Source organism: Neofelis nebulosa, chromosome X, assembly GCF_028018385.1.
Source record: "Neofelis nebulosa isolate mNeoNeb1 chromosome X, mNeoNeb1.pri, whole genome shotgun sequence".
Lineage (NCBI taxonomy): Eukaryota > Metazoa > Chordata > Mammalia > Carnivora > Felidae > Neofelis > Neofelis nebulosa.
In genome coordinates this window covers 6,110,093-6,131,489 of record NC_080800.1, presented here as the reverse complement: position 1 = coordinate 6,131,489, position 21,397 = coordinate 6,110,093, and positions in this window count along the sequence as shown.

The window sequence follows — 21,397 nt, the reverse complement described above, 5'->3', positions numbered from 1 at the left end:
ACCAATTAGTGTCAGTTTCTTGGTGAAAATATTCTCTGATTAGCCTCTCACAAAAACCAAAGAATACCATAACAAGACGAGTAAACTCTGCTTGAAGATACATTTCATATAAAATAAATACTGTTGCCTGTAAAAAACAATTTTAGCAGGCTGTTTCTTGGAAAGAAAGGGAGAATTGTTTTCTAAATAAGGAAGAAAAATAGCTCCAATTTTCAACTCATTGTTTGATGGATTATGGCTTCTCTTGTTATCTATTCGGTCAATGTCTGCACACTCTCATGATTGTCTTTGCAATGAAGAAAGGAAGAATGGCCAGCATTAAAACTTAAAATGAAAATCTATTCCATTTAAATTTAGATGCTCTATCGAATTATTTTCCATGCATCCATTTACACTCTTAGGACAAAAACACTTATGCCCTAAAGAACAGTTCCTGAAAGACCACTATGATAGGAACTTATGAATCATTGACTTTGATGTATTATAGAAGGTTTTTATATACAAATTATGACTAATGATATTTAAAGCCTGTTTATCGCTAGATTGCAGATTTTCCACTCAGTGACGCTGCCCACAGAGTTATTGAGTGTTTTATCCCCACCTCCTGCTGCATTTTGGATTTCTATGCCGTTGCTAAATGTCGTCCAAAATCTTATTTTATTTTAAAGACCAGTTTTATAAGGCTCCAGTGAGCGCATGACAGAATCAATAGGAAGCTAATCATCAGTAATGAGAGAGATTTCCCGCCTTAGAGAATGAGGAGCTGGAGCATAAATAGATTGCTTTTAAGGACTTTTTCCAATAAACTGCATGTAACACTTTAGGCAAAAGAAGGGAGGGACGTACAGCTTGTCATGATGGGTGCGTTTGCTTCTTCCATGGAAGAATGGAAACAGTTCCCCACAAGGACTACAGGAATGGGGATATTTGGAAGCCACTTTGACTTCCACGAACGTCAGAGGCCTGAAGACTTTTCCACTTAAGTGGCCAGAGTTTTCCTTGCAGGATGACAGAGTCATAGGGAGAGGCCCCGGGTTGAAGCAATAACTCCTTGAGTTGCGTTAGCTTTGACCCAGAAGGGCAATCTTCAGAAAACTTCCTCATTCTCTGCTGTCTTGTTTGGACCAAACCGTTACTGATTATTTTTAGAACGACTCTGTAATTTGACATTTTCCGCCTCCCTAAAATGAGTGTGTGTCCTTTTCTGTTAAAGTCTGAAGTGTTTACGCAGGCTGCTATCTAATTTTCTTTCTTATCTGTACCTCAGAGTAACTCATGATTATTTCACAAAAGGATGGAAAAATCGTCCAGAGAATAGTATCATCTCCACCCGGACACACCTTGTCTGGGCTTGTGTTTGTGAGAAGAAGTGGGATGGATACCTCACTATAATCAAACATCCTGGGGAAGAAGACATTTGAACTTTTTTGCTATGACTACTCAGAATCTTCAGCATAGCTTAGTGAGCCCAGCTCAGAATTTTTTAGCATCAAATCATGATGGTTCTTCTTTGCCCTTTTAAACCTTCCTGTCTGGCGGGGTAAAAGAGGTGTGGCTTATTTGTGACAGGACCGTAACCATCAGTGAATATTTGCTTGGTCTCATTTGAGCGGAGGCTGATGGTGTGCGTTAGCTCTGGTGTGCACAAGCTCTCTAATTATAAAAATGCTGAATCCTTGGAAGAATGTAGCTACTGACCACATAGGGAAGTCAAAAGAGAACAGGCATGCTGTGTGAGAATAGACAAGTTCATGCTTTTGGTCTTTCTGGTGTGTGTACGATGGGCGTCTGTCTATATCAGCAAGTAGAGTGTTAGAGCAGGGCTTGGAAAACTTCTTCTCTAAAGGGACAGAAACAGGGGTCCCTGGGTGGCTCATTGGGTTAAGCGTCCAACATTGGCTCAGGTCATGATCTCCCCATTCATGGGTTCGAGCCCCACGTCCGGCTGTGTGCTGACAGCTCGGAGCCTGGAGCCTGCTTTGGATTCTCTGTCTCCCTCTCTCTCTGCCCCTCCCCCACTTGCTCTCTGTCTCCCTCTCTCTCTCAAAAATAAACATTAAAAATTTTTTTAATTTAAAAAATAAAGGGACAGAGACTGAATATTTTAGATTTTATGGACCATTATGGTCTCTGTCCACCATTTCTATTAAAATAATAATGACTTTTTTTGCTCTATAAAGATATATTTTTATTATGAAAACAATAAAGCAATGAAGAAAAGCACAGTTTTAAAAAAAAATCACTCTAAAGCCCACCACCGAGAAATCATTCTGGTCAGCATTTTATGATTACAGACATCTCTCTTCAGAAACATTCAGATTGAGAAATCCAAAAATTATCACTAAATGATAGATACCTAGGGAAGAGTACATTTAAAACCTTACACGTGTTGTTTTTAATAAGAAGGATTATATTGTTGGGGCACCTTGGGTGGCTCAGTCAGTTTAGGGCCCAACTTAGCTCAGGTCATGATCTCACAGTTTGTGGCTTCAAGCCCCACATTGGGCTCTGTGCTGACAGCTCAGAGCCTGGAGCCTGCTTTCCATTAAAATAAACATTAGCATAAATTACATTTGAAAGAAGAGAAGGATTATATTGTTTTACTTAAATTTAACCAAAAGCAGTAAATGGAAATAAAAGTGAAGAAATTGTTAAATGTTAGATGAATATTTTTTCAAAAATTGTCATTTCCAACAAGAGTTGTACCCAATTCACAAATTATGATGAAGTAACGTAAAACAAAAAATTGTTTTTCTAAAAAAATACAGTTTTTAAACTATGCACTTCAACTTTAGCTATTTTCTCTCCTTGTTTTTTTTTTTAAGATTTTTTTAATGTTTATTTATTTTTGAGAGAGAGAGAGAGAGAGAGAGAATGAGCACGTAAGCAGGGGAGGGGCAGAGAGAGAGGGAGACACAGAATCCGAAGCAGTCTCCAGGCTCTAAGCTGTCAGCACAGAGCCCGACACAGGGCTCGAACCCATAAACTGCGAGATCATGGCCTGAGCCGAAGTCGGACACTTAACCGACTGAGCCACCCAGGTGCTCCTCTCCTTGTTTTTTTGTTTTTTAAGCTTATTTATTTATTTTGAGAGAGAGAGAGAGTGAGAGAGAGCAAGCAGGGGAGAGGCAAAGAGAGAGGCTGAGAGAGAATCCCAAGCAGGCTCTGCACTGTCAGTACAGAGCTCTATGTGGAGTTGGAGCTCACAAACCATGAGATCATGACCTGAGTCAAAACCAAGAGTCAGACACTTAAAGAACGGAGTCACCCAGGTGCCCCTATTCTCTCTCTGTTAAATAGGTTATTTATTACAATACAACTTCCTCTTTGTACCTTTCCTAATGACCCTTGACCTTTTGTTTGTTGTATTATTTTAACATTTTTTGTAGGTAACCTTAATTTCATTCCTCTATCTAAAATTATTTGATTCTTAACCTCAGTGTTTTTGTTTTTTTTAACCATCTTTTCTCCATTCCTGAGTTATTTATTTTGACATATCTTTTATTGCCTGGGATTTTGTCTTCAAGGAATGTTGTGAAGACAAGTGTTGGGTGCTATATTCTTTCAGCTGTTTTTATTCTGCAGAATGCCTGTCTATTGCTTACATAGTTGAAGAGCAACTTGGCTGGGCATAAAATTTGGGGAGGACACTTTCTTACCCTCAACATTTTGTAGTCTTTGCCCTCTGATCTTCTGGCACTTAGTGTTGCCATCCAGAGGTCTAAGATCAAATTGACTTTGTCCCCTTTCACATGGCTCAACTTTTCTTCTGCCTACGTTCCCACACGATTCTTTGTGTTTAAAATCGATGAACTTTGCCATATCTTCATGCTGATAATTTGGCAGCCAATTTCTTGGGAGATAGTGTCCTTTTTATCAACAGGTTCAAGTGTTTGTTCCAGAATAAAATGTCTTTTGTTATAGCTCGGAATTGGTTTTCAGTGCATTTTCTCTCTTCTCTCCTCTTCTGCAGGAGTATTAGTTATGCTACACTGGACCCCTTTTGTGTTATGTCCATCCAGCCATCTTCATAATTATTTTTATATCACTCTTGTCTTCCATTTTGCTGTATTTCATTGATTCAACTTCAGAGGTTGTGCCTCTGAATTTACTGTCTGTTATATTCACTGTAACTGATGTTTTCACTTACTTTGTGTGTTTTTTCCATTTCTTTCCTAAGCTTCACTAGCTCGGCATTTTTAATCTCCTTTTGTTGTCTCACAATTAAAAAAAATAATCTCATATCTATTCTCTGTAATTTATTTGAGACTCTGGAGTACTGTGTGCTCTTCTCTTTTGTTTTTTGAAAAATTTTCTGGTCATAAATGTACTTCTCTTTTCTGTAATCTCACACACATGCACACATACACAGAAGACCCGTGTACAGATATTGACAGTTGAGGCCAATCGCTCTTCTGGCGACACTCCTGGCCTCAACCCCCTAACTGGATGCTGATAGCACCCCCCTCCCATTTGTGACAGCCCAAGACTGTTTCCAGTCATTGCCATAGGTGTCCCCTGGGCTGAGAACCACTGCTTGAAGGAACATTTCTTTCTCTCCGGGTGACCTCCTCACACTTGGATCTGAGGCCTCTCCTCAGAGACCTTTGGGATGGACTTTGCAGGATTCTGGCAGTTAATAGGAGGGAACACATACTCTCTTAGAGGTCCAATGTCACATTCTCTGCCTCTGTCCACACTTCACAATGTTGTTTTGGGGTAGGATTCCCAGGTGGGGAATAGATGGAAATGGTCTTGCTGGACCTTTTAAACCTAGAATGTTCTTTATTCTTTATTCTTTCAAAACACAGCCTTGAACTGCTTCCCTTGGTTTCTCTTGTTTGGAGGCACAGGACAGGACATTGGGTTTCAAATTATGACTTTTGCCACTCCACAGTTTGAGGGGCACATGAGGAGAGTAAATGGAATTCAAAATGCTTCTGATAAATTGTATTTTAAAACATTCATTATCCATCTCAATAATGGAGTCATCCATTTTTATTTCAACAATTAAAAGATGCAGTAGTATAAGGGCGCCTGAGTGGCTCAGTCGGTTACGTGTCCAGTGTCGGCTCAGGTCACGATCTCACAGTTTCTGAGTTCAAGCCCCGCGTCAGGCTCAGTGCTGACCGCTCAGAGCCTGGAGCCTGCTTCGGATTCTGTGTCTCCCTCTCTCTCTGCCCCTTCCCTGCTCGTACCTTGTCTTTCTCTCTCTCTCTCTCTGCCCCTGCCCTGCTTGCTCTCTCTCTCTCTCAAAAATAAACATTAAAAAATTTATTTAAAAAATGCAATGGTATGGAATCAAAACATATAGTTGGCCTATTGTGATAAAGTACAGTGTATTTTTTAAAAAGTGTATAAACCTCTTCTCTACACGCTAATAACCCCACTAGTGCAAGGTACAAGCCTTGATCACGGTGCAAGTTGCTGGCAGACGTGACTTTAAGTGATAGAGTATGATATTTCATAGATAGAATGGTTGTTCTTTCATATTAGTATGTACTGAAAGCAATATTTAATAAACACCTATATGATTTTAGATTCTGCAAGGAATAGCTTTTATTCTCAAGGGTCTTGGCAGGCCTTCATCCTGCAGATACATTGTGAAAGATTACAATTTCCAATTCTGTGGAACTAAAGATGAACTTTAAATGTGGAAAATGTATTCCCTTACTTTGCCTTTATCTCTGCTGCATTTTAGCCCTTAATGTCACAATCACGTTGGCTATTATTTTTGACTATGCAAACTCTTCATCCTTTTTGCATAAAAACTCTAAGTTGGGTATTCTATGGGTACCCGTGACTTCGCGTGATTGATTATTTGTGTTGTTGCATTGATCATGAGTTCCTTAATCTCATTTTGTTTTGACGTTTGTGGGCAAATACAGTGGATATCACCACTGCACAGGTGGGCTGGAGAGCAGGAATTCAGAATAGTTTGATGTCGCGCGTTGGCTTGAATCACTTTCTGTATGTGTGGTTAGAGTAGTAAATAGATTCAGGGCCACCAATTCATAGATGAAGAGCTCATTATTTTGCATTTTCGTACATCCTAGATGTGCATTTGAGCACTGAATAACTCCAAAGGTAAATTCAGCTTGGTGTTTCTTACTACTATTCTTTCACAGTTAAATCACCACTCAGTGAGCTTCATGTCTATCATGCCACAGAAATAGGATGAAAGTATAAATAAATGTGAGTGCAGTTTTTGTGTCAGTAATGTTTCTTAACATACTAAAATAAAAATATTAAGCAGCCCGCTTTTAAAGAATTTCATAATTCTGATTTTGTAGGCAACACAGATTAAATTTGGGTGTCAAATAATAATACAAATCCAATAAAGAAATTGTGGTTTATATACACAATGGAATACTACGTGGCAATGAGAATTGGCCTTTTGTAGCAACGTGGATGGAACTGGAGAGTGTGATGCTAAGTGAAATAAGCCATACAGAGAAAGACAGATACCATATGGTTTCACTCTTATGTGGATACTGAGAAATTTAACAGAAACCCATGGGCGAGGGGGAGGAAAAAGAAAAAGATGTTAGAGTGGGAGAGAGCCAAAGCATAAGAGACTCTTAAAAACTGAGAACAAACTGAGGGTTGATGGGGGGTGGGAGGGAGTGGAGGGTGGGTGATGGGTATTGAGGAGGGCACCTTTTGGGATGAGCACTGGGTGTTGTATGGAAACCAATTTGACAATAAATTTCATATATTAATAGTGAAAAAAATAATACAAATCCAAATTTGTGGTTTATATCTGAATACTTTTTATCATTTCTAATGTCTTCCTAATGACATCTTTTTTCAAGTTTATTTATTGATTATTAATTTTTCTGTAACATTTATTTATTTTTGAGAGAGCGAGAGCACAGGTTGGGGAGGGGCAGAGTGAGGGAGACAGAAATAGCTCAAATTCCACGTTGGCCATGATGCCTTCCTTCGTCAGTGTTAGGTGTAGACACATTTTTGTTTGTTATCAAACTATACATTTTCTATCTCTATGCAGCTGATAAACTCTTAGAGAAGACACAAGCATAGATAAGTGTAAGAGGATTTGTGAATGTTTTCACATATTTTAATATAGTGTCTGGTGTATAGTAATTGAATAAATGTGAAGTGAATGAGTGAAAGTATAAATAAAGAACTGTCAAGTGGCATTTTATCAACCACAAGCATGCTTAGCTGCTAATTTTTTTCCAGTCCCTTTTTGGAGGCACTGAATTGTTAAAAGGGCTGAGTCTACCAATAGGCCCATGAAATGTCCTGGTTTAAAAAATATTACCTAAGTACTGTGTTCGGTCAGAGAGGAACAAATTGGTTGACCTCAGTTGAGAAAAGCCAGGTGACTGGTGCCTGGGTAGCTGAGTCGGTTAAGCTTCCAACTGTTGATTTCAGCTCACGTCATGATCTCAAGGCTCTTGAGTTCGAGCCACGTATCAGGCTCTGTGCTGATAGTGCAGAACCTGCTTGGGATTCTCTCTCTGCCCTTCCCGTGTACACTCTCTCTCTCTCTTTCCCTCTCCACACACCCCCAAATAAACAAATAAATAAATAAATAAATACTTACTTAAAAAAACAATAATGAAGGACAGCCAGATGAAACAAATGAGTGATCTAGAAGTTGCATTAAAACAGGTAGTGAATTTGGACAGCCATTCAATAACCCTTGGAGTCAGTAAATATTTTTAAATTTCCCCCTATTTGAAAGGTAATTAAAGTCTAAAAATATATCATTTCTAGACCCAGGGAATCATTCTTAATCTTCTTGATTCTTATATATTATAGTCAAATTAACTTTAAAGTGACATGCCTGTGTGCTTCCTTCCATCTTTGCATAAGCCTATAAAATACACCATTTTTAATGTACCAGTAGAGTTCAAAGCCTGTTGCTCAGAGTGTGAATTTTGTTTCTGTTTCTGGTATGTTTGCATAAGAACGTGCATGAGTGAGCATGCGCATAAGAATGTACATGAGTGAGTGTGTGCATAAGAATGTGCATGAGTGCGTGTGCACCCAAGAAAATGCATGAGTGAGTGTGTGCATAAGAATGTGCATGAGTGAGTGTGTGCACAAGAAAGTGCATGAGTGAGTGTGTGCATAAAAATGTGCATGAGTGAGTGTGTGCATAAGAATGTGCATGAGTGCGTGCATAAGAATGTGCATGAGTGCGTGTGCACCCAAGAAAATGCATGAGTGAGTGTGTGCATAAGAATGTGCATGAGTGAGTGTGCACACAAGAAAGTGCAAGAGTGAGTGTGTACATAAAAATGTGCATGAGTGAGTGTGTGCATAAGAATGTGCATGAGTGCGTGCATAAGAATGTGCATGAGTGAGTGTGCACCCAAGAAAACGCATGAGTGAGTGTGTGCATAAGAATGTGCATGAGTGAGTGTGCACACAAGAAAGTGCATGAGTGAGTGTGTGCATAAGAATGTGCATGAGTGCCTGTTTCCGATTCTGTGTCTCCCTCTCTCTCTGCCCCTCCCCCGTTCATGCTCTGTCTCTCTCTGTCCCAAAAATAAATAAAAAATGTTGAAAAAAAAATTTAAAAAAAAAAAAAAAAAAAAAAAAAAAAAAAAAAAGAATGTGCATGAGTGCGTGTGCACCCAAGAAAATGCATGAGTGCGTGTGTGCATAAGAATGTGCATGAGTGAGTGTGCGCACAAGAAAGTGCATGAGTGAGTGTGTGCATAAAAATGTGCATGAGTGAGTGTGTGCATAAGAATGTGCATGAGTCAGTGTGTGCATAAGAATGTGCATGAGTGAGTGTGCACCCAAGAAAATGCATGAGTGAGTGTGTGCATAAGAATGTGCATGAGTGAGTGTGCACACAAGAAAGTGCATGAGTGAGTGTGTGCATAAAAATGTGCGTGAGTGAGTGTGTGCATAAAAATGTGCGTGAGTGAGTGCGTGCATAAGAATGTGCATGAGTGAGTGTGCACCCAAGAAAATGCATGAGTGAGTGTGTGCATAAGAATGTGCATGAGTGCGTGTGCACCCAAGAAAATGCATGAGTGAGTGTGTGCATAAGAATGTGCATGAGTGAGTGTGCGCACAAGAAAGTGCATGAGTGAGTGTGTGCATAAAAATGTGCATGAGTGTATACATAAGAATGTGCATGAGTGCGTGCATAAGAATGTGCATGAGTGAGTGTGCACCCAAGAAAGTGCATGAGTGAGTGTGCATAAGAATGTGCATGAGTGCGTGTGCACCCAAGAAAATGCATGAGTGAATGTGTGCATAAGAATGTGCATGAGTGGGTGTGCGCACAAGAAAGTGCATGAGTGAGTGTGTGCATAAGAATGTGCATGAGTGAGTGTGCACACAAGAAAGTGCATGAGTGAGTGTGTGCATAAGAATGTGCATGAGTGAGTGTGCACATAGGAACCTAAGACAATGTTTCAGTGTCTAGCGCATTCAGCCACAGCTACTTGTGATCTAGTTACTGGAGCCACAGCTAAAGAAACTCCTGGTCCGGCAAGGGCGATTCATGGGGAGCAGCCTCTTATAGCCAACCCCCATAGGGATGGACTGGGGAGCACATATGTCTTTGGGTGGAGAAGCTGACAGGCTTCCAGCACTTGTCAAACAGAAGTCAGGAGACCAGAAGGTGGAGAGAGAGAGACAGAGGGCAGCCTGCAGGTAGCGAACGCAGCGTGCTACTGCTGACTCTTGTCCAGTGCATATTTGCTTGAGTGTTGGTTCATCTAATGACAGGGGGGACCGGTAGTGGTGATGGGCAGTATTTCACGGTTGAATGAGAATTCTGTGGCAGAACTCACTCAGTTGGCCACAGCCTCAGCATTGAAGGTGTATTCTCTGCCTCTCATTGTTTTTGTTTGTTTTAATGCCCTGAACTCCTACTTATAAAATATTCCTAAACTTTCTGTCTGTGTGCCCTCAGCACTTTTCCATAAATTGACTGGTGTATTATAACCAACTTTTTACCAGTTCAGTTATTTTGCTAAATTCTGAGCTTTTTGTGGGGGCTCTGCTATATCTTAATTGTGCATTTCTAGTGCTTTCTATAATACCTGGGCATCCCAAAGACCTCAAATTCTTTGATATGTCTTATTGAGAAGTGAGGTGTTCATCTTTGACCAATAAAATATAGCAGAAGTGGCCCTGTGCCACTCTCCATACCCAAGCCTTAAGAGACCGACAGCCTCTATTTTCTGTCACCTGAAATACTTCTTTTTGGAAGCCAGCTGCCATGTTCTGAAGGAAGCCCAAGCAGCTCCATGGAAAGGCCCCCGTAGAGATGAACTGAGGCTCCCTGCTACGTTCCCAGACAACAACCAGCCCCAGCTTATCTGCCAGTGACTGAATTCTCCCACCTCTGATTGAGCTTCCCCACCTGGTACTTCTGGGAAGGGACAGGTGTCATCCCCCCCTAACCCTACTCAAATAAGTGAGTGTGCTTGTTTTAAGCCACTTGATGTTTAGGGATGGTCATTACACAGCAATAACAGACTGTAACACTGCTCAATAAATAATCTCTTGGGTGAGTGACTAGGGAAATTGGCATTGTTGAAAGTCTGGAAGTAGGACAGCAAGATGATTTTGGATGATCTGAAGTGTCTAAACAAACACTTAGACAGTGGAGAGACAGTATTGAAATGGTGTTACCAAAAGCAAAAGACAGGCATTGGGGAGGCATTGGTAAAGTGTAAAACAAGGAAAAGGCTGACAAGAGCCAGATGTACTGATACCACAGTTAACAGGCTGACAGTTCTGTGATGGCTATTAAAGGAGCTTTAACAAACTCATGTGAAGTTCCTACTGTTGACTCTTCAACACAGGTCTGATCTGCACAGGCCCGCTTATATGCACATTCTTCCACTAAAGACAGGACAGTACTGTAAATGTATTTTCTCTTCCTTAGGGTTTTCTTCATCACATTTTCCTTCCTCTAGATTACTTTATTGTGAGAATACAGTATATAATATTTTAACATACAAAATATGTGTTGATTCACTGTTTATGTTGTTGGTAAGGCTTCTCATTAAAAGTAGGCTATGACTAGTTAAGTTTTAGGGGAGTCAAAAGTTCTGTGTGGATTTTCCACTGCTCAGGGTGTTGGCACCCCTAACCCTCCATGCTATTTAAGGGTCAGTGTATATTCTGCGAACAGAGAGCAGCGCTCGACACCTAGTAGGTATGCGATAAATATTTGTCAAATGAATAAACAAATTGCAACTGACTGCAACCCAAACTGAGAAATTATGTACTCATCTAGATTATTTGCATTTGTTTGGTACATGTGTTTTAAGAAGTGAAGTTACTGAGAGTAAGCAAACCCTGGGGGTCCTCAGGATCTAATCCAAGATGTTTCCCATTCACTGATAAGGAATTCTACACTTTCCTATTGGGAATGCTCTGTGCCACAAATCTGTGAGAAAGTGGTTCAAAATTATATCTTCACTGCTCAGAGACTGCAAAACTTCTCCAGAAATAGAATAGAAACACTTCTGGTTGACTTCCTTCATATTTTGCTTCCCTTTATAGTCATGGTACAAAAAGCATCACAAAGGTAAAGAGCAGGTGTGGCAAATGCATAATTGAGCAGGATAATCAGATGGTGAGTGATCAAGAACAATAATATAAGTGCAAACAGCAATAATCGCATTTTGTTTTGGTTCTGTAATAGGCATTGTATTTTCATCATCTAATGGCAGGAACAGCTGTTGGAGCTTGGATGGAGAAAACTAATTGGAGACCGTGGAACGAATCCATCTCTGTTTATAATACTTTAGTGTGTAGGTTTGGATTCAGTGGTGCCAGCATCCAGACTGTTCCTTAGCAAACAATAGTAATTTTGGGGTCTGACTCGGGAAACTGGCACATGGCAGACCACCAAATCAGTCAACTACTAACTTTGAAAGTGAAATTTTAGTGCATGTTTGCTAAAACATATGCCTTCCACTTTAAGACTTGGGAATACACCGGGACATCTGGGTGGCTGAGTCCGTTGAGTGTCCGACTTCGGCTCAGGTCATGATCTCACAGTTCGCGAGTTTGAGCCCTGTGTCAGGCTCTGTGCTGACAGCTCGGAGCCTGGAGCCTGCTTCAGTTTCTCTGTGTGTGTGTGTGTGTGTGTGTGTGTGTGTGTGTGTGTGTGTGTCTGCCCTTCCCCCACTCTCACTGTCTCTCTATTTCTCAAAAATAAATAAATGTTTAAAAAAGAAAAAAAAGACTTGGGAATACACCAACATTTTGCATGTCCGGAAACCAACAGGTCAGATTATGAGCAAACAGACAGCACTCCATATACATGTGCGATCCCTGAAATGTGGCCATTTTACCTTGTTTGTATGGGACTCAAAGATGATGTAGATTTGTAGTCCATTTGATGAAAGATCTATGGCTGTTTACATTCCATACAACCAAGATGTTTACTCTCTTATGTCCTGAAGATTTCAAATATAATATAAATTCTTTGTTTTGCTTTTTTTGAGAGAGAAGCCTTAAGACAAGAATTGGCAAACTTTTTTTTTTTTTTAATTTTTTTTTCAACATTTTTTATTTATTTTTGGGACAGAGAGAGACAGAGCATGAACGGGGGAGGGGCAGAGAAAGGGAGACACAGAATCGGAAACAGGCTCCAGGCTCCGAGCCATCAGCCCAGAGCCTGACGCGGGGCTCAAACTCACGGACCGTGAGATCGTGACCTGGCTGAAGTCGGACGCTTAACCGACTGCGCCACCCAGGCGCCCCAAGAATTGGCAAACTTTTTCTGTAAAGTACCAGCGAGTAAATATTTTCAGGCTTGGAGGCCACCAAGACTCAGTTGGAACTACTCTGCACTGCCAAGGTGGATCAGAGCAGACATATGAAAATGTACTTTGGCTGAGTTTCGATAAAACTTTATCTGTAAAAATAGGGACAAGCTGATCCTGAGTGAGTTAATACAATGACTTCAATTGATTCATACTGTAATATGAAGGATTATAGAGGCAATCCTGAGAGCAGGCCTTGACAAGGGAGGGAGGCAGAATGACTGAAAAAGAGAGAGAGCCTTCCTGAAGTTGTAAAGTAAATGCAGAAAGCAGAATAAGAGTATTGGCTCCCTAAGAGAGTTAACCCAGTGACTTCAAATTCGTTATACCATCACTGAAAATCTGGGTACCTTAGAGCTGCCTAAACCAATATTTCAGTAATACTGAAAGAAACCTTTTGTTTGGTTTAGATTCTGTCTTGAATATTTGACAAATTAAATATTTTAAAGAGCCAGAAGAAATATAAATAACTTGCATTAAGTACTATCTTATTTTTTTATTTTTATTTTTTTAATTTATTTTTTAAATTTTTTTTCACATTTATTTATTTTTGAGACAGAGAGAGACAGAGCATGAACGGGGGAGGGGCAGAGAGAGGGAGACACAGAATCTGAAACAGGCTCCAGGCTCTGAGCTGTCAGCACAGAGCCCGACGCGGGGCTCGAACTCACGAACTGTGAGATCGTCACCTGAGCCGAAGTTGGCCGGTTAACCGACTGAGCCACCCAGGCGCCCCAGTACTATCTTATTTTTTTTTAATACTGACACTTTTCTAGACTGATTCCTGAAATATTTGGGGCCCATTTCATAATCCATGAGGAATTTTGATGTCAAAAAAACAAAGAGACTCTTTACTTCAGTAGCACGGGGCACAGGAAATTGCTATTTGTTTAGGAACACACACACACACACACACACACACACACACACACATGGATGGGGTAATGAATATTTTGTGGATAATTCTTTTTCATCTTTTTTCATCTGATTATTAAAATTGATAGCTTCTAATCTGTAATATATTGAAGAAAATTGACATTGGTATTGGTTTCCTATGGCTGCTGTGACAAACTACCACAAATTGTGTGGCTCAAACAACAGAAATTTGTTGTGGCACAGTTCTGGAGGCCAGACGTCCAAGATCAAGGCGTCAGCACACTTGGGTTCTTCTGGGGGCTGAAGGGGACAGCCTGTGTCATACTTCCCTCCTAGTTTTGGACAGCCTCAGCTATGCCTCGGCTTGTTGATGGCCTTGTTCCTATATCGTCACATCGTCTGCCTTGTGTCCACATCTGTTGCTGTGCCGTAATTTCTTCTTTTTATAAGGGTACCGGTCATATTGGATTAAGGCCCACCTTGATGAGATCATCCTAACTCAATCATATGAAAGACCCTGTTTCCAAGTAAGGTTGTATTCACAGATCTGGGAGCCAGGACTTCCAACATCTTTTGGGGGATACAGTTCAACCCACAACAAACTCTTGTGGGGAAACTTTGCTTCAGCTTTAAACTGATATTCTGTATCACAGGAATGGTTGTAAAAACAAGAGAACATTTATGGTCAATTATGATTCTGGTGCTAAATCAGCCTCAACATTCGTCTTAGCAATTAAAATTGCAATTCTGCAAAAGCTGAGATCTTTATATTGAATACTTGCCGTTTATGTTTTGAGTGTTCTTTTGCAAGTAAAAATTATATCCAACTTTCAGAGAAATGTGCATATTTTAGAGTTAGTCCCTTTCTAGTTTAATTGTCTTTGCTTGGAAAACTCCCTAAAATATTTTATTGAGATTAAAAAAAACCAAGCAACTCACTAGTTTGCCTCTTGGGATGGAGAATAAATGGTTAAAAACCTGAAAAAAAGCCTTCAAAGCACCATGTTGTTTTTTTGTATTAAAGTGTAATTGATGCACAGCATTTTATTAGTTTCAAGTGTATATAAGGACTCAACATTTCTATACATTGTGAAATGGATACCACAAATCTAGTACCATCTGTCACCACATGAGTTTGCATTGTTTTTCTTGTGGTGAGTAACTTTTAAGATTTTATGGCAACATTCAGATTTGTAATATGACTCTAGTCACCATGCTTCGCACTACATCCCCATGACTTATTTGTAAATTTGTAGCTCTTGACCTCCGTCAGTCATTTCTCTCATCCCTCCTCTGGCAACCACCATTGTGTTCTCTGTCTCTGTGAGCTTTCCTTTGTTTTTAAGGTTCCATATATACAAGAAATCACACAGTATTTATCTTTTTCTTTGACCTCATGGTCCATCCATGTTGTCACAGATGGAAAGATTTTATTCTTTTTTGTTGGCCAAGTAGTATTCCGGTGTGTGTGTGTGTGTGTGTGTGTGTGTGTGTGTGTGTGTGTCACACATTCTTTATCCATTTATCAGTTAATGGGCCCTTAGATCATTTCCATATCTTAACTATTGTAAATAATGGTGCAATGAACATGGGAGTGCATATGTATTTTCAAATTAGTGTTTTCATTTTCTTTCTTTCGATAAATACCTAGATATAGAATTGCTGGATCATAGGGAATTTCTGTTTTTATTTTTATTTTTTTATTTTAGAGAGAGAGTGTGTGAGTGGAGGAGAGGGACAGAGAGGGAGAGAAAGAGAATCTTAAGTAGGCTCTGCTCTGATGCAGGACTTGGTGCCATGACCCTGGGATCATGACCTGAGCCAAAACCAAGAGTTGGACACTCAACTGACTGGGCCACCCAGGTGCCCCTGTACTTTTAATTTTTGAGGAACCTCCATACGGGTTTCCACAGGGGCTGCACCAGTTTGGACTCCCACCACCACCAACAGTGCATGAGGGCTCCTTTTTTTCCTCTACATCCTCACCAATGCTTGTCATTTCTTGTCCCTCTGGTAATAGCCATCCTGACAGGTGTGAGATGATATCTTGTGGTTTTGATTTGTGTTTCCCTGATGATTAGTGATGTCAAGCATCTTCTTATGTGTCTGTTGCCCATCTGTACGTCTTCTTTGGAAAAACCACCGCGTCCTTATATTCTGACCCCTAAATCAGATCACGCTGGCTGTCAAATGATCTGAAATATGGCCTGGGATAGTTGAAACTGAGAATGGTCCTGCATGCGAAGAAGTTTATCCTAATCTTAAGTCTCCATCTTCCTTCTCTAGCCACGTGCCCCAAGGGCAGCCAGATTTTAAAAACAGGTAGATTCCTCATTTCCTTAATATCCGGTAATGTCAAATCCATACCACCAGAATCAATTAGCTTCACTGAGATATATATGGACAGTGTTTGGGTACAGATTAAACTGGAAATTTTGACCAGTTATTATAAGTCCAGTTCAGGCAGATAATCAGTTGTCATTTTAATTAGGCCTATATTGTCCGACCATTTCCTTTCTGTAACATAATGAATAAAGTGTGTTATGGAGTCCAAATCAGATTTCCTATGGAGTCATGCTTGAAGACACAAGGAAGTCCCTTGAGGAATTTCAAGTCAGAATACAGTTTTTTCAAACATCTTGGGAATTCTTCACATAGAGCCAGATCTTCCAATGTGCAGAAGATAGTAGGATATGCCAAAAGTATTATGTGTAGATAAAGGGATGTCAGAGCACAGGTGCAAACATAATTGTAATTCTTTACCATTTCAGGGCAAGGGTTTCCTCATCCTGGAGGACTCGCACAGTGCAAGACGTGTTACTTTAGACTTTGGATTCAGTTGTATCATCTCATCATTACCATAATGCTTACTGCATAACAAAATAGTCTGATACTCATTTCTATATTTAAAAAAATTTAAATGTTTATTTTTGAGAGAGAGAGAGAGAGAGCATGAACATGGGAGAGGAGAGAGAGAGAGAGAGAGAGAGAGAGAGAGGGAGACACAGAGTCGGAAGCAGGCTCCAGGCTCTGAGCTGTCAGCACAGAGCCCGATATGGTGCTCAAACTCACAAACTGTGAGATCATGCATGACCTGAGCCGAAGTCGGACGCTTAACCGACTGAGCCACCCAGGTGCCCCTTATTTTCATAATTTAACAGTCCATTTTTTTCTCTCAACCCAGCATCAATCAAGTTGAGTCAGGGTCAACTAGTGTTGACTCACTGGGTTTGTCCTGCTGGACTTGTAGGTTGGATTCAGGTGTGCTTCACGTACCTCTCGTTGTCTTTGGAATGCAAGCTAGGTAGGATACATTCCTCTCATGGTAATGACAGAACCGTCAGAGGGATGGGTGGGCATATGCATTACCTTTTACGCCTGGACTTGGAACTAGCAGACCATCACCTCTGCCTATATTCCTCTGACCAAGGCAAGTGACATTAAAATTTTTTTTATTTGATTATAGTTGACACACCATGTTACATTAGCTTCAGGTGTACAAGATAGTGACTTGACAAGTTGATACTTTATGCTACACTCACCACAAGTGTAACTACCATCTGGCAAAGCAAGTGACTTTTGTGTGTGGGCAGAATAATAGTCCTCCAAAGTCATGCATGTTCTACCCCAGAACCTGTGAATATCTTACCTTACATGACAATGGGACTTAGCAGATGTGATTAAAATCAGGGTCATGAAATGGGAGATCATCCTGGATTATGTAAGCGGGCAGGAGGATCAGGCTAGGTGAAGGAGATATCGTAGCAGAAGTAGAAGTCACAGCAGTGGCAGTGTGACCATCAGGGGGTTCAAACCAAGAGATGAGTGACGGGCTGGGGGAGGAGGGACTAGGATCTAAAAGGCAAGGAACTGTCTCCCAGAGCCTCCAGCAGGAACACAACCCTTGCAACATCTTGATTGTGGGGCAGAAAGAGCCATCTTTAGCTTTCTGCCTTCCAGACTGCAAGATAATAAATGCGAGTAATTTTAAACAGATTATTTGTGGTAATTTCTTGCAGCAGTAATGGGAGACTAATACAGTTTCCAAGCCCGACATCAGTGCAGCAGCAAAGTAAATTCACCAATGATGTGCGAAACTACGGATTCACATGACAAAGGATGGGGCTGCTGAAAGGGTGACAAATCAGGAACAGAGTTTCATCAACACAGCAGTCACCAGATTGTATAGTTTACTGAAGGCATTAGGGCATCATAGAGAGAAGGGACAGTGTTTTAGAAGAAAACATAAGGGAAGCCTGACTCTCTTGCTCTTTGGGAGAACACGGGCAGATAGAAAGGCACTCTAACACAATGTCACACCCTAGACCACTCTATCAATCTAAAAATGCAGGGGTGGGGCACCTGAGTGGCTCAGTCGGTTAAGCATCCAACTTCAGCTCAGGTCATGATGTCACGGTGCATGAGTTTGAGCCCTACATCGGGATCTGTGCTGACAGCCCAGAGCCTGTTTTGGGTTCTGAGTCTCCCTGTCTCTCTGCCCCTCCCCCACTAATGTTCTGTCTCCCTCTCTCTCTCTGCCCCTCCCCTGTTTGCACTCTCTCTCAAAAATAAATAAATAAACATTTATAAGAAAGGAAGGAAGAAAGGAAAGAAAGGAACAAAGGAAGAAAGGAAGAAAGAAAGAGAGGGAGAGAGAAAGAAGGAAAGAAGGAAAGAAAGAAAGATAGGGAGAGGGAAAGAAGGAAGGAAAGAAGGAAAGAAAAAAAAAGAAGGAAGGAAGGAGAGAGAGAAAGAAAGAAAGGAAGGAAGAAAAGTAAAGAAAGAGAAAGAAAGAAGGGAGGAAAGAAAGAAAGAAAGAAGGAAGGAAAGAGAGAGAGAAAGAAAAGGGAGCAAAGAAAAGGAAAGGAAGGAAGGAAAGAAAGAAAGAAGGAAGGAAGGAAAGAGAGAGAGAAAGAAAGAAAGACAAGGAAGCAAAGAAAGAAAAGAAGGAAAGGAAGGAAGGAAAGAAAGAAAGAAAAAAGAAAAAGAAAGGAAAGAAAGAAAGAAAGAAGGAAGGAAGGAAAGAGAGAAAGAAAGACAAGGAAGCAAAGAAAGAAAAGAAGGAAAGGAAGGAAGGAAAGAAAGAAAGGAAGAAAGGAAGGGAGGAAAGAAAGAAAGAAATGCAGTTAAGCTTAGAGGCTTAGAGACTTAGCAGCACTGCACACACCAGCACTGGCTTCTTGAGTATTTAATCATTAACCCTGCACCCTACTGAGCTTTTAGGGCAACAAGATGGCAACCAGAAGAAAGCAAACCAACTGATATTACAAATGCTCTCATCACTAAACCCCCACAAGTTTTAAATTTGGACCATTTATGGAGGCATAGTAACAGCAGGGTCCTCAGGAAGCAAACCTGTGGAAGAAATGTGGCAGACTGCAGGAAAAATTTAAGGATTTGCTACCAAAATATCCCTTTAGGAAAGCTGACTTAAGCTACACGAATGGAACTTCGTGTTTTTGACAAAGATTTATTGATCACTGTGAGTCTATCAGTGTACTATTTGTGGATGGTTGTTAAGCTTCCTGATCAGGAAAGAGATGTATTTCATCGTAAAAAAACTGCTTTTGCCTTCAGACCATAAGCTCCTTGGAAGGGTAACTGTGACTCGGCCTTCATGTTCTTCCGATAATTGACGAAATTCGTGGAATATAAAATTTGATTGGTGGAAGATGTGAATTAGACTCACTGAAGATTGGGTCCAGGCACCTATTTTTACCAGCCTCATTGTATTAGCTAGCTTCCTGACTTAAAACGATACAAATTTGGGGCACCTGGGTGGCTCAGTCACTTAAGCGTCTGACTCTTGATTTCGGCTCAGGCCGTGATCTCACGGTTTGTGGGTTCGAGCCCTGTGTCAGACTCTGTGCTGATGGTGTGGAGCCTGCTTGGGATCCTCTGCCTCTCTCTCTGCTCCTCCCCCAATCATGGTCAGTCTGTCTCTCTCCCTCAAAAATAAATTAACATTAAAAATAAATAAATAAGTGAATAAAATGATACAAATGTGTTATCTTAGAGCTCCAGAGGTCCGAGCCCAGAATGGGTTATACTACCCTGGAATCAGGATGTTCGGGGGCCTACATTCCTTTGGGAACCTCTAGAGGAGAATCTGTTTTGTTGGCTTGCTGGCCTTTCCCAGGTTTTAGAGCCCACCTGCATTCCTTGCTTTTGTGGCCCCTTCCTCCACTGCGTCTGCCAAGGCAGTAGCGTAACCTCTTCACATTTCCGTCTCTCTCCAACCTGTGCTTCCATTTTCACACGGCCTTCTCCCACTCTGCCCCCCTACCTCCTCCTTGTAAGGACCTTTACAAGTGATGATACTGGGCCCACGTGGATCATCCAGAATCTTATCTCCCCCTCTCAAGATTCTTAATCACATCTGCAGTGTTCACTTGGCTATGTGAGTACCATATTCACAGACTCTGAGGATTAGGAAGACGGCACGTTTGGTGGGGCCATGATTCTGCTTAGCCTACCCCAACGTGCTTCCAGGGCGTTCCTGGAGATATTCTCAAGTCCCTGGCAGAGCTACAGTTCCAGCACCACTAAACTGACAAAGGAGGGGCTCCCAGGTGGTTCAGTCAGTGAAGCATCACACTCTTGATCTTGGCTCAGGTCTTGATCTCAGGGTTGTGAGTTCAAGCCCCATGTTAGACAACCCCCCCCCCCCCCACTGGCTGTGGAGCCTACTTTAAAAAAGAAACAGACACAAGGGAAACCAGAGATAGTTTTTAATCTCAGTGGTTGGAGGAGTACTATAGACATTTTGATGAAATTAAGTTACTAAAGAATATACTCACAGAAACTTTCCGGATCATCTTTGCCAGGTTGCAGCGAACTTAGTAATGTTGGAAGAATCTTCACCTCTTCTTCAATATGTTCCACTTGTGGCTTGTAACATCTGGAGACTAAAGAATTGGATCCTTTTATTCTATGGAATAAAATAATAATATATTATTTAATAATAGTAAATTAGATTCTATGCACCCCAAATCATAAACAAAGCAGTGGCTGTCCTAGAATCCCCACAAGACATGAGAAAAAAAAAAAAAAACAAAGTTAGCAAGGACATTGTTTTGTTGTTTAGCTTTCATGAGATTCCATAGTCTTTCTGGACCTTATTGTCCTTACATGTAAGAACATGATGCCATGAGGGGCGCCTGGGTGGCATAGTCAGTTAAGCGTCTGACTCTTGATCTCGGCTCGGGTCATGATCTCGTGGTTCATGAGTTTCAGCCCTGCACTGAGCTCTGCACTGATGGTGCAGAGCCTGCTTGGGATTCTCTCTCCTTCTCTCTGCCCCTCCCCCACTGTGTGCAAACACACTCTCACTCTCAAATAAATAAAAATTTTTAAAAATTAAAAAAAAAGAATATGATGCTGTGATAAATGACTGTAAGGTGTCTCATGCAGGTAAGATTTTTGTATTAATCAGTATTCTCCAGAGAAACAGAACCAGTAGGATGTGCATATTTTCAGAAAGAGATTTAATATCAGGAATTGGCTCATGTGATTATGGAGAGTGGCAAGTCTCAAGATCTGCAGGGTGCATTGGCAAGATGGACACTCAGGAGACCTGATGGTTTTGTTCTAGTCTGAGTCCCAAAGCCTGAGACCCAGAAAAAGCCAGTGTTTCAGTCTAAATCCAAAGGTAGGAAAAAGTTGATGTCCCAATTCAAAGACTGTCAGGAAGAGTTCTCTTTAATTCAGGGGAGGGTCAGGCTTTTTGTTCTACT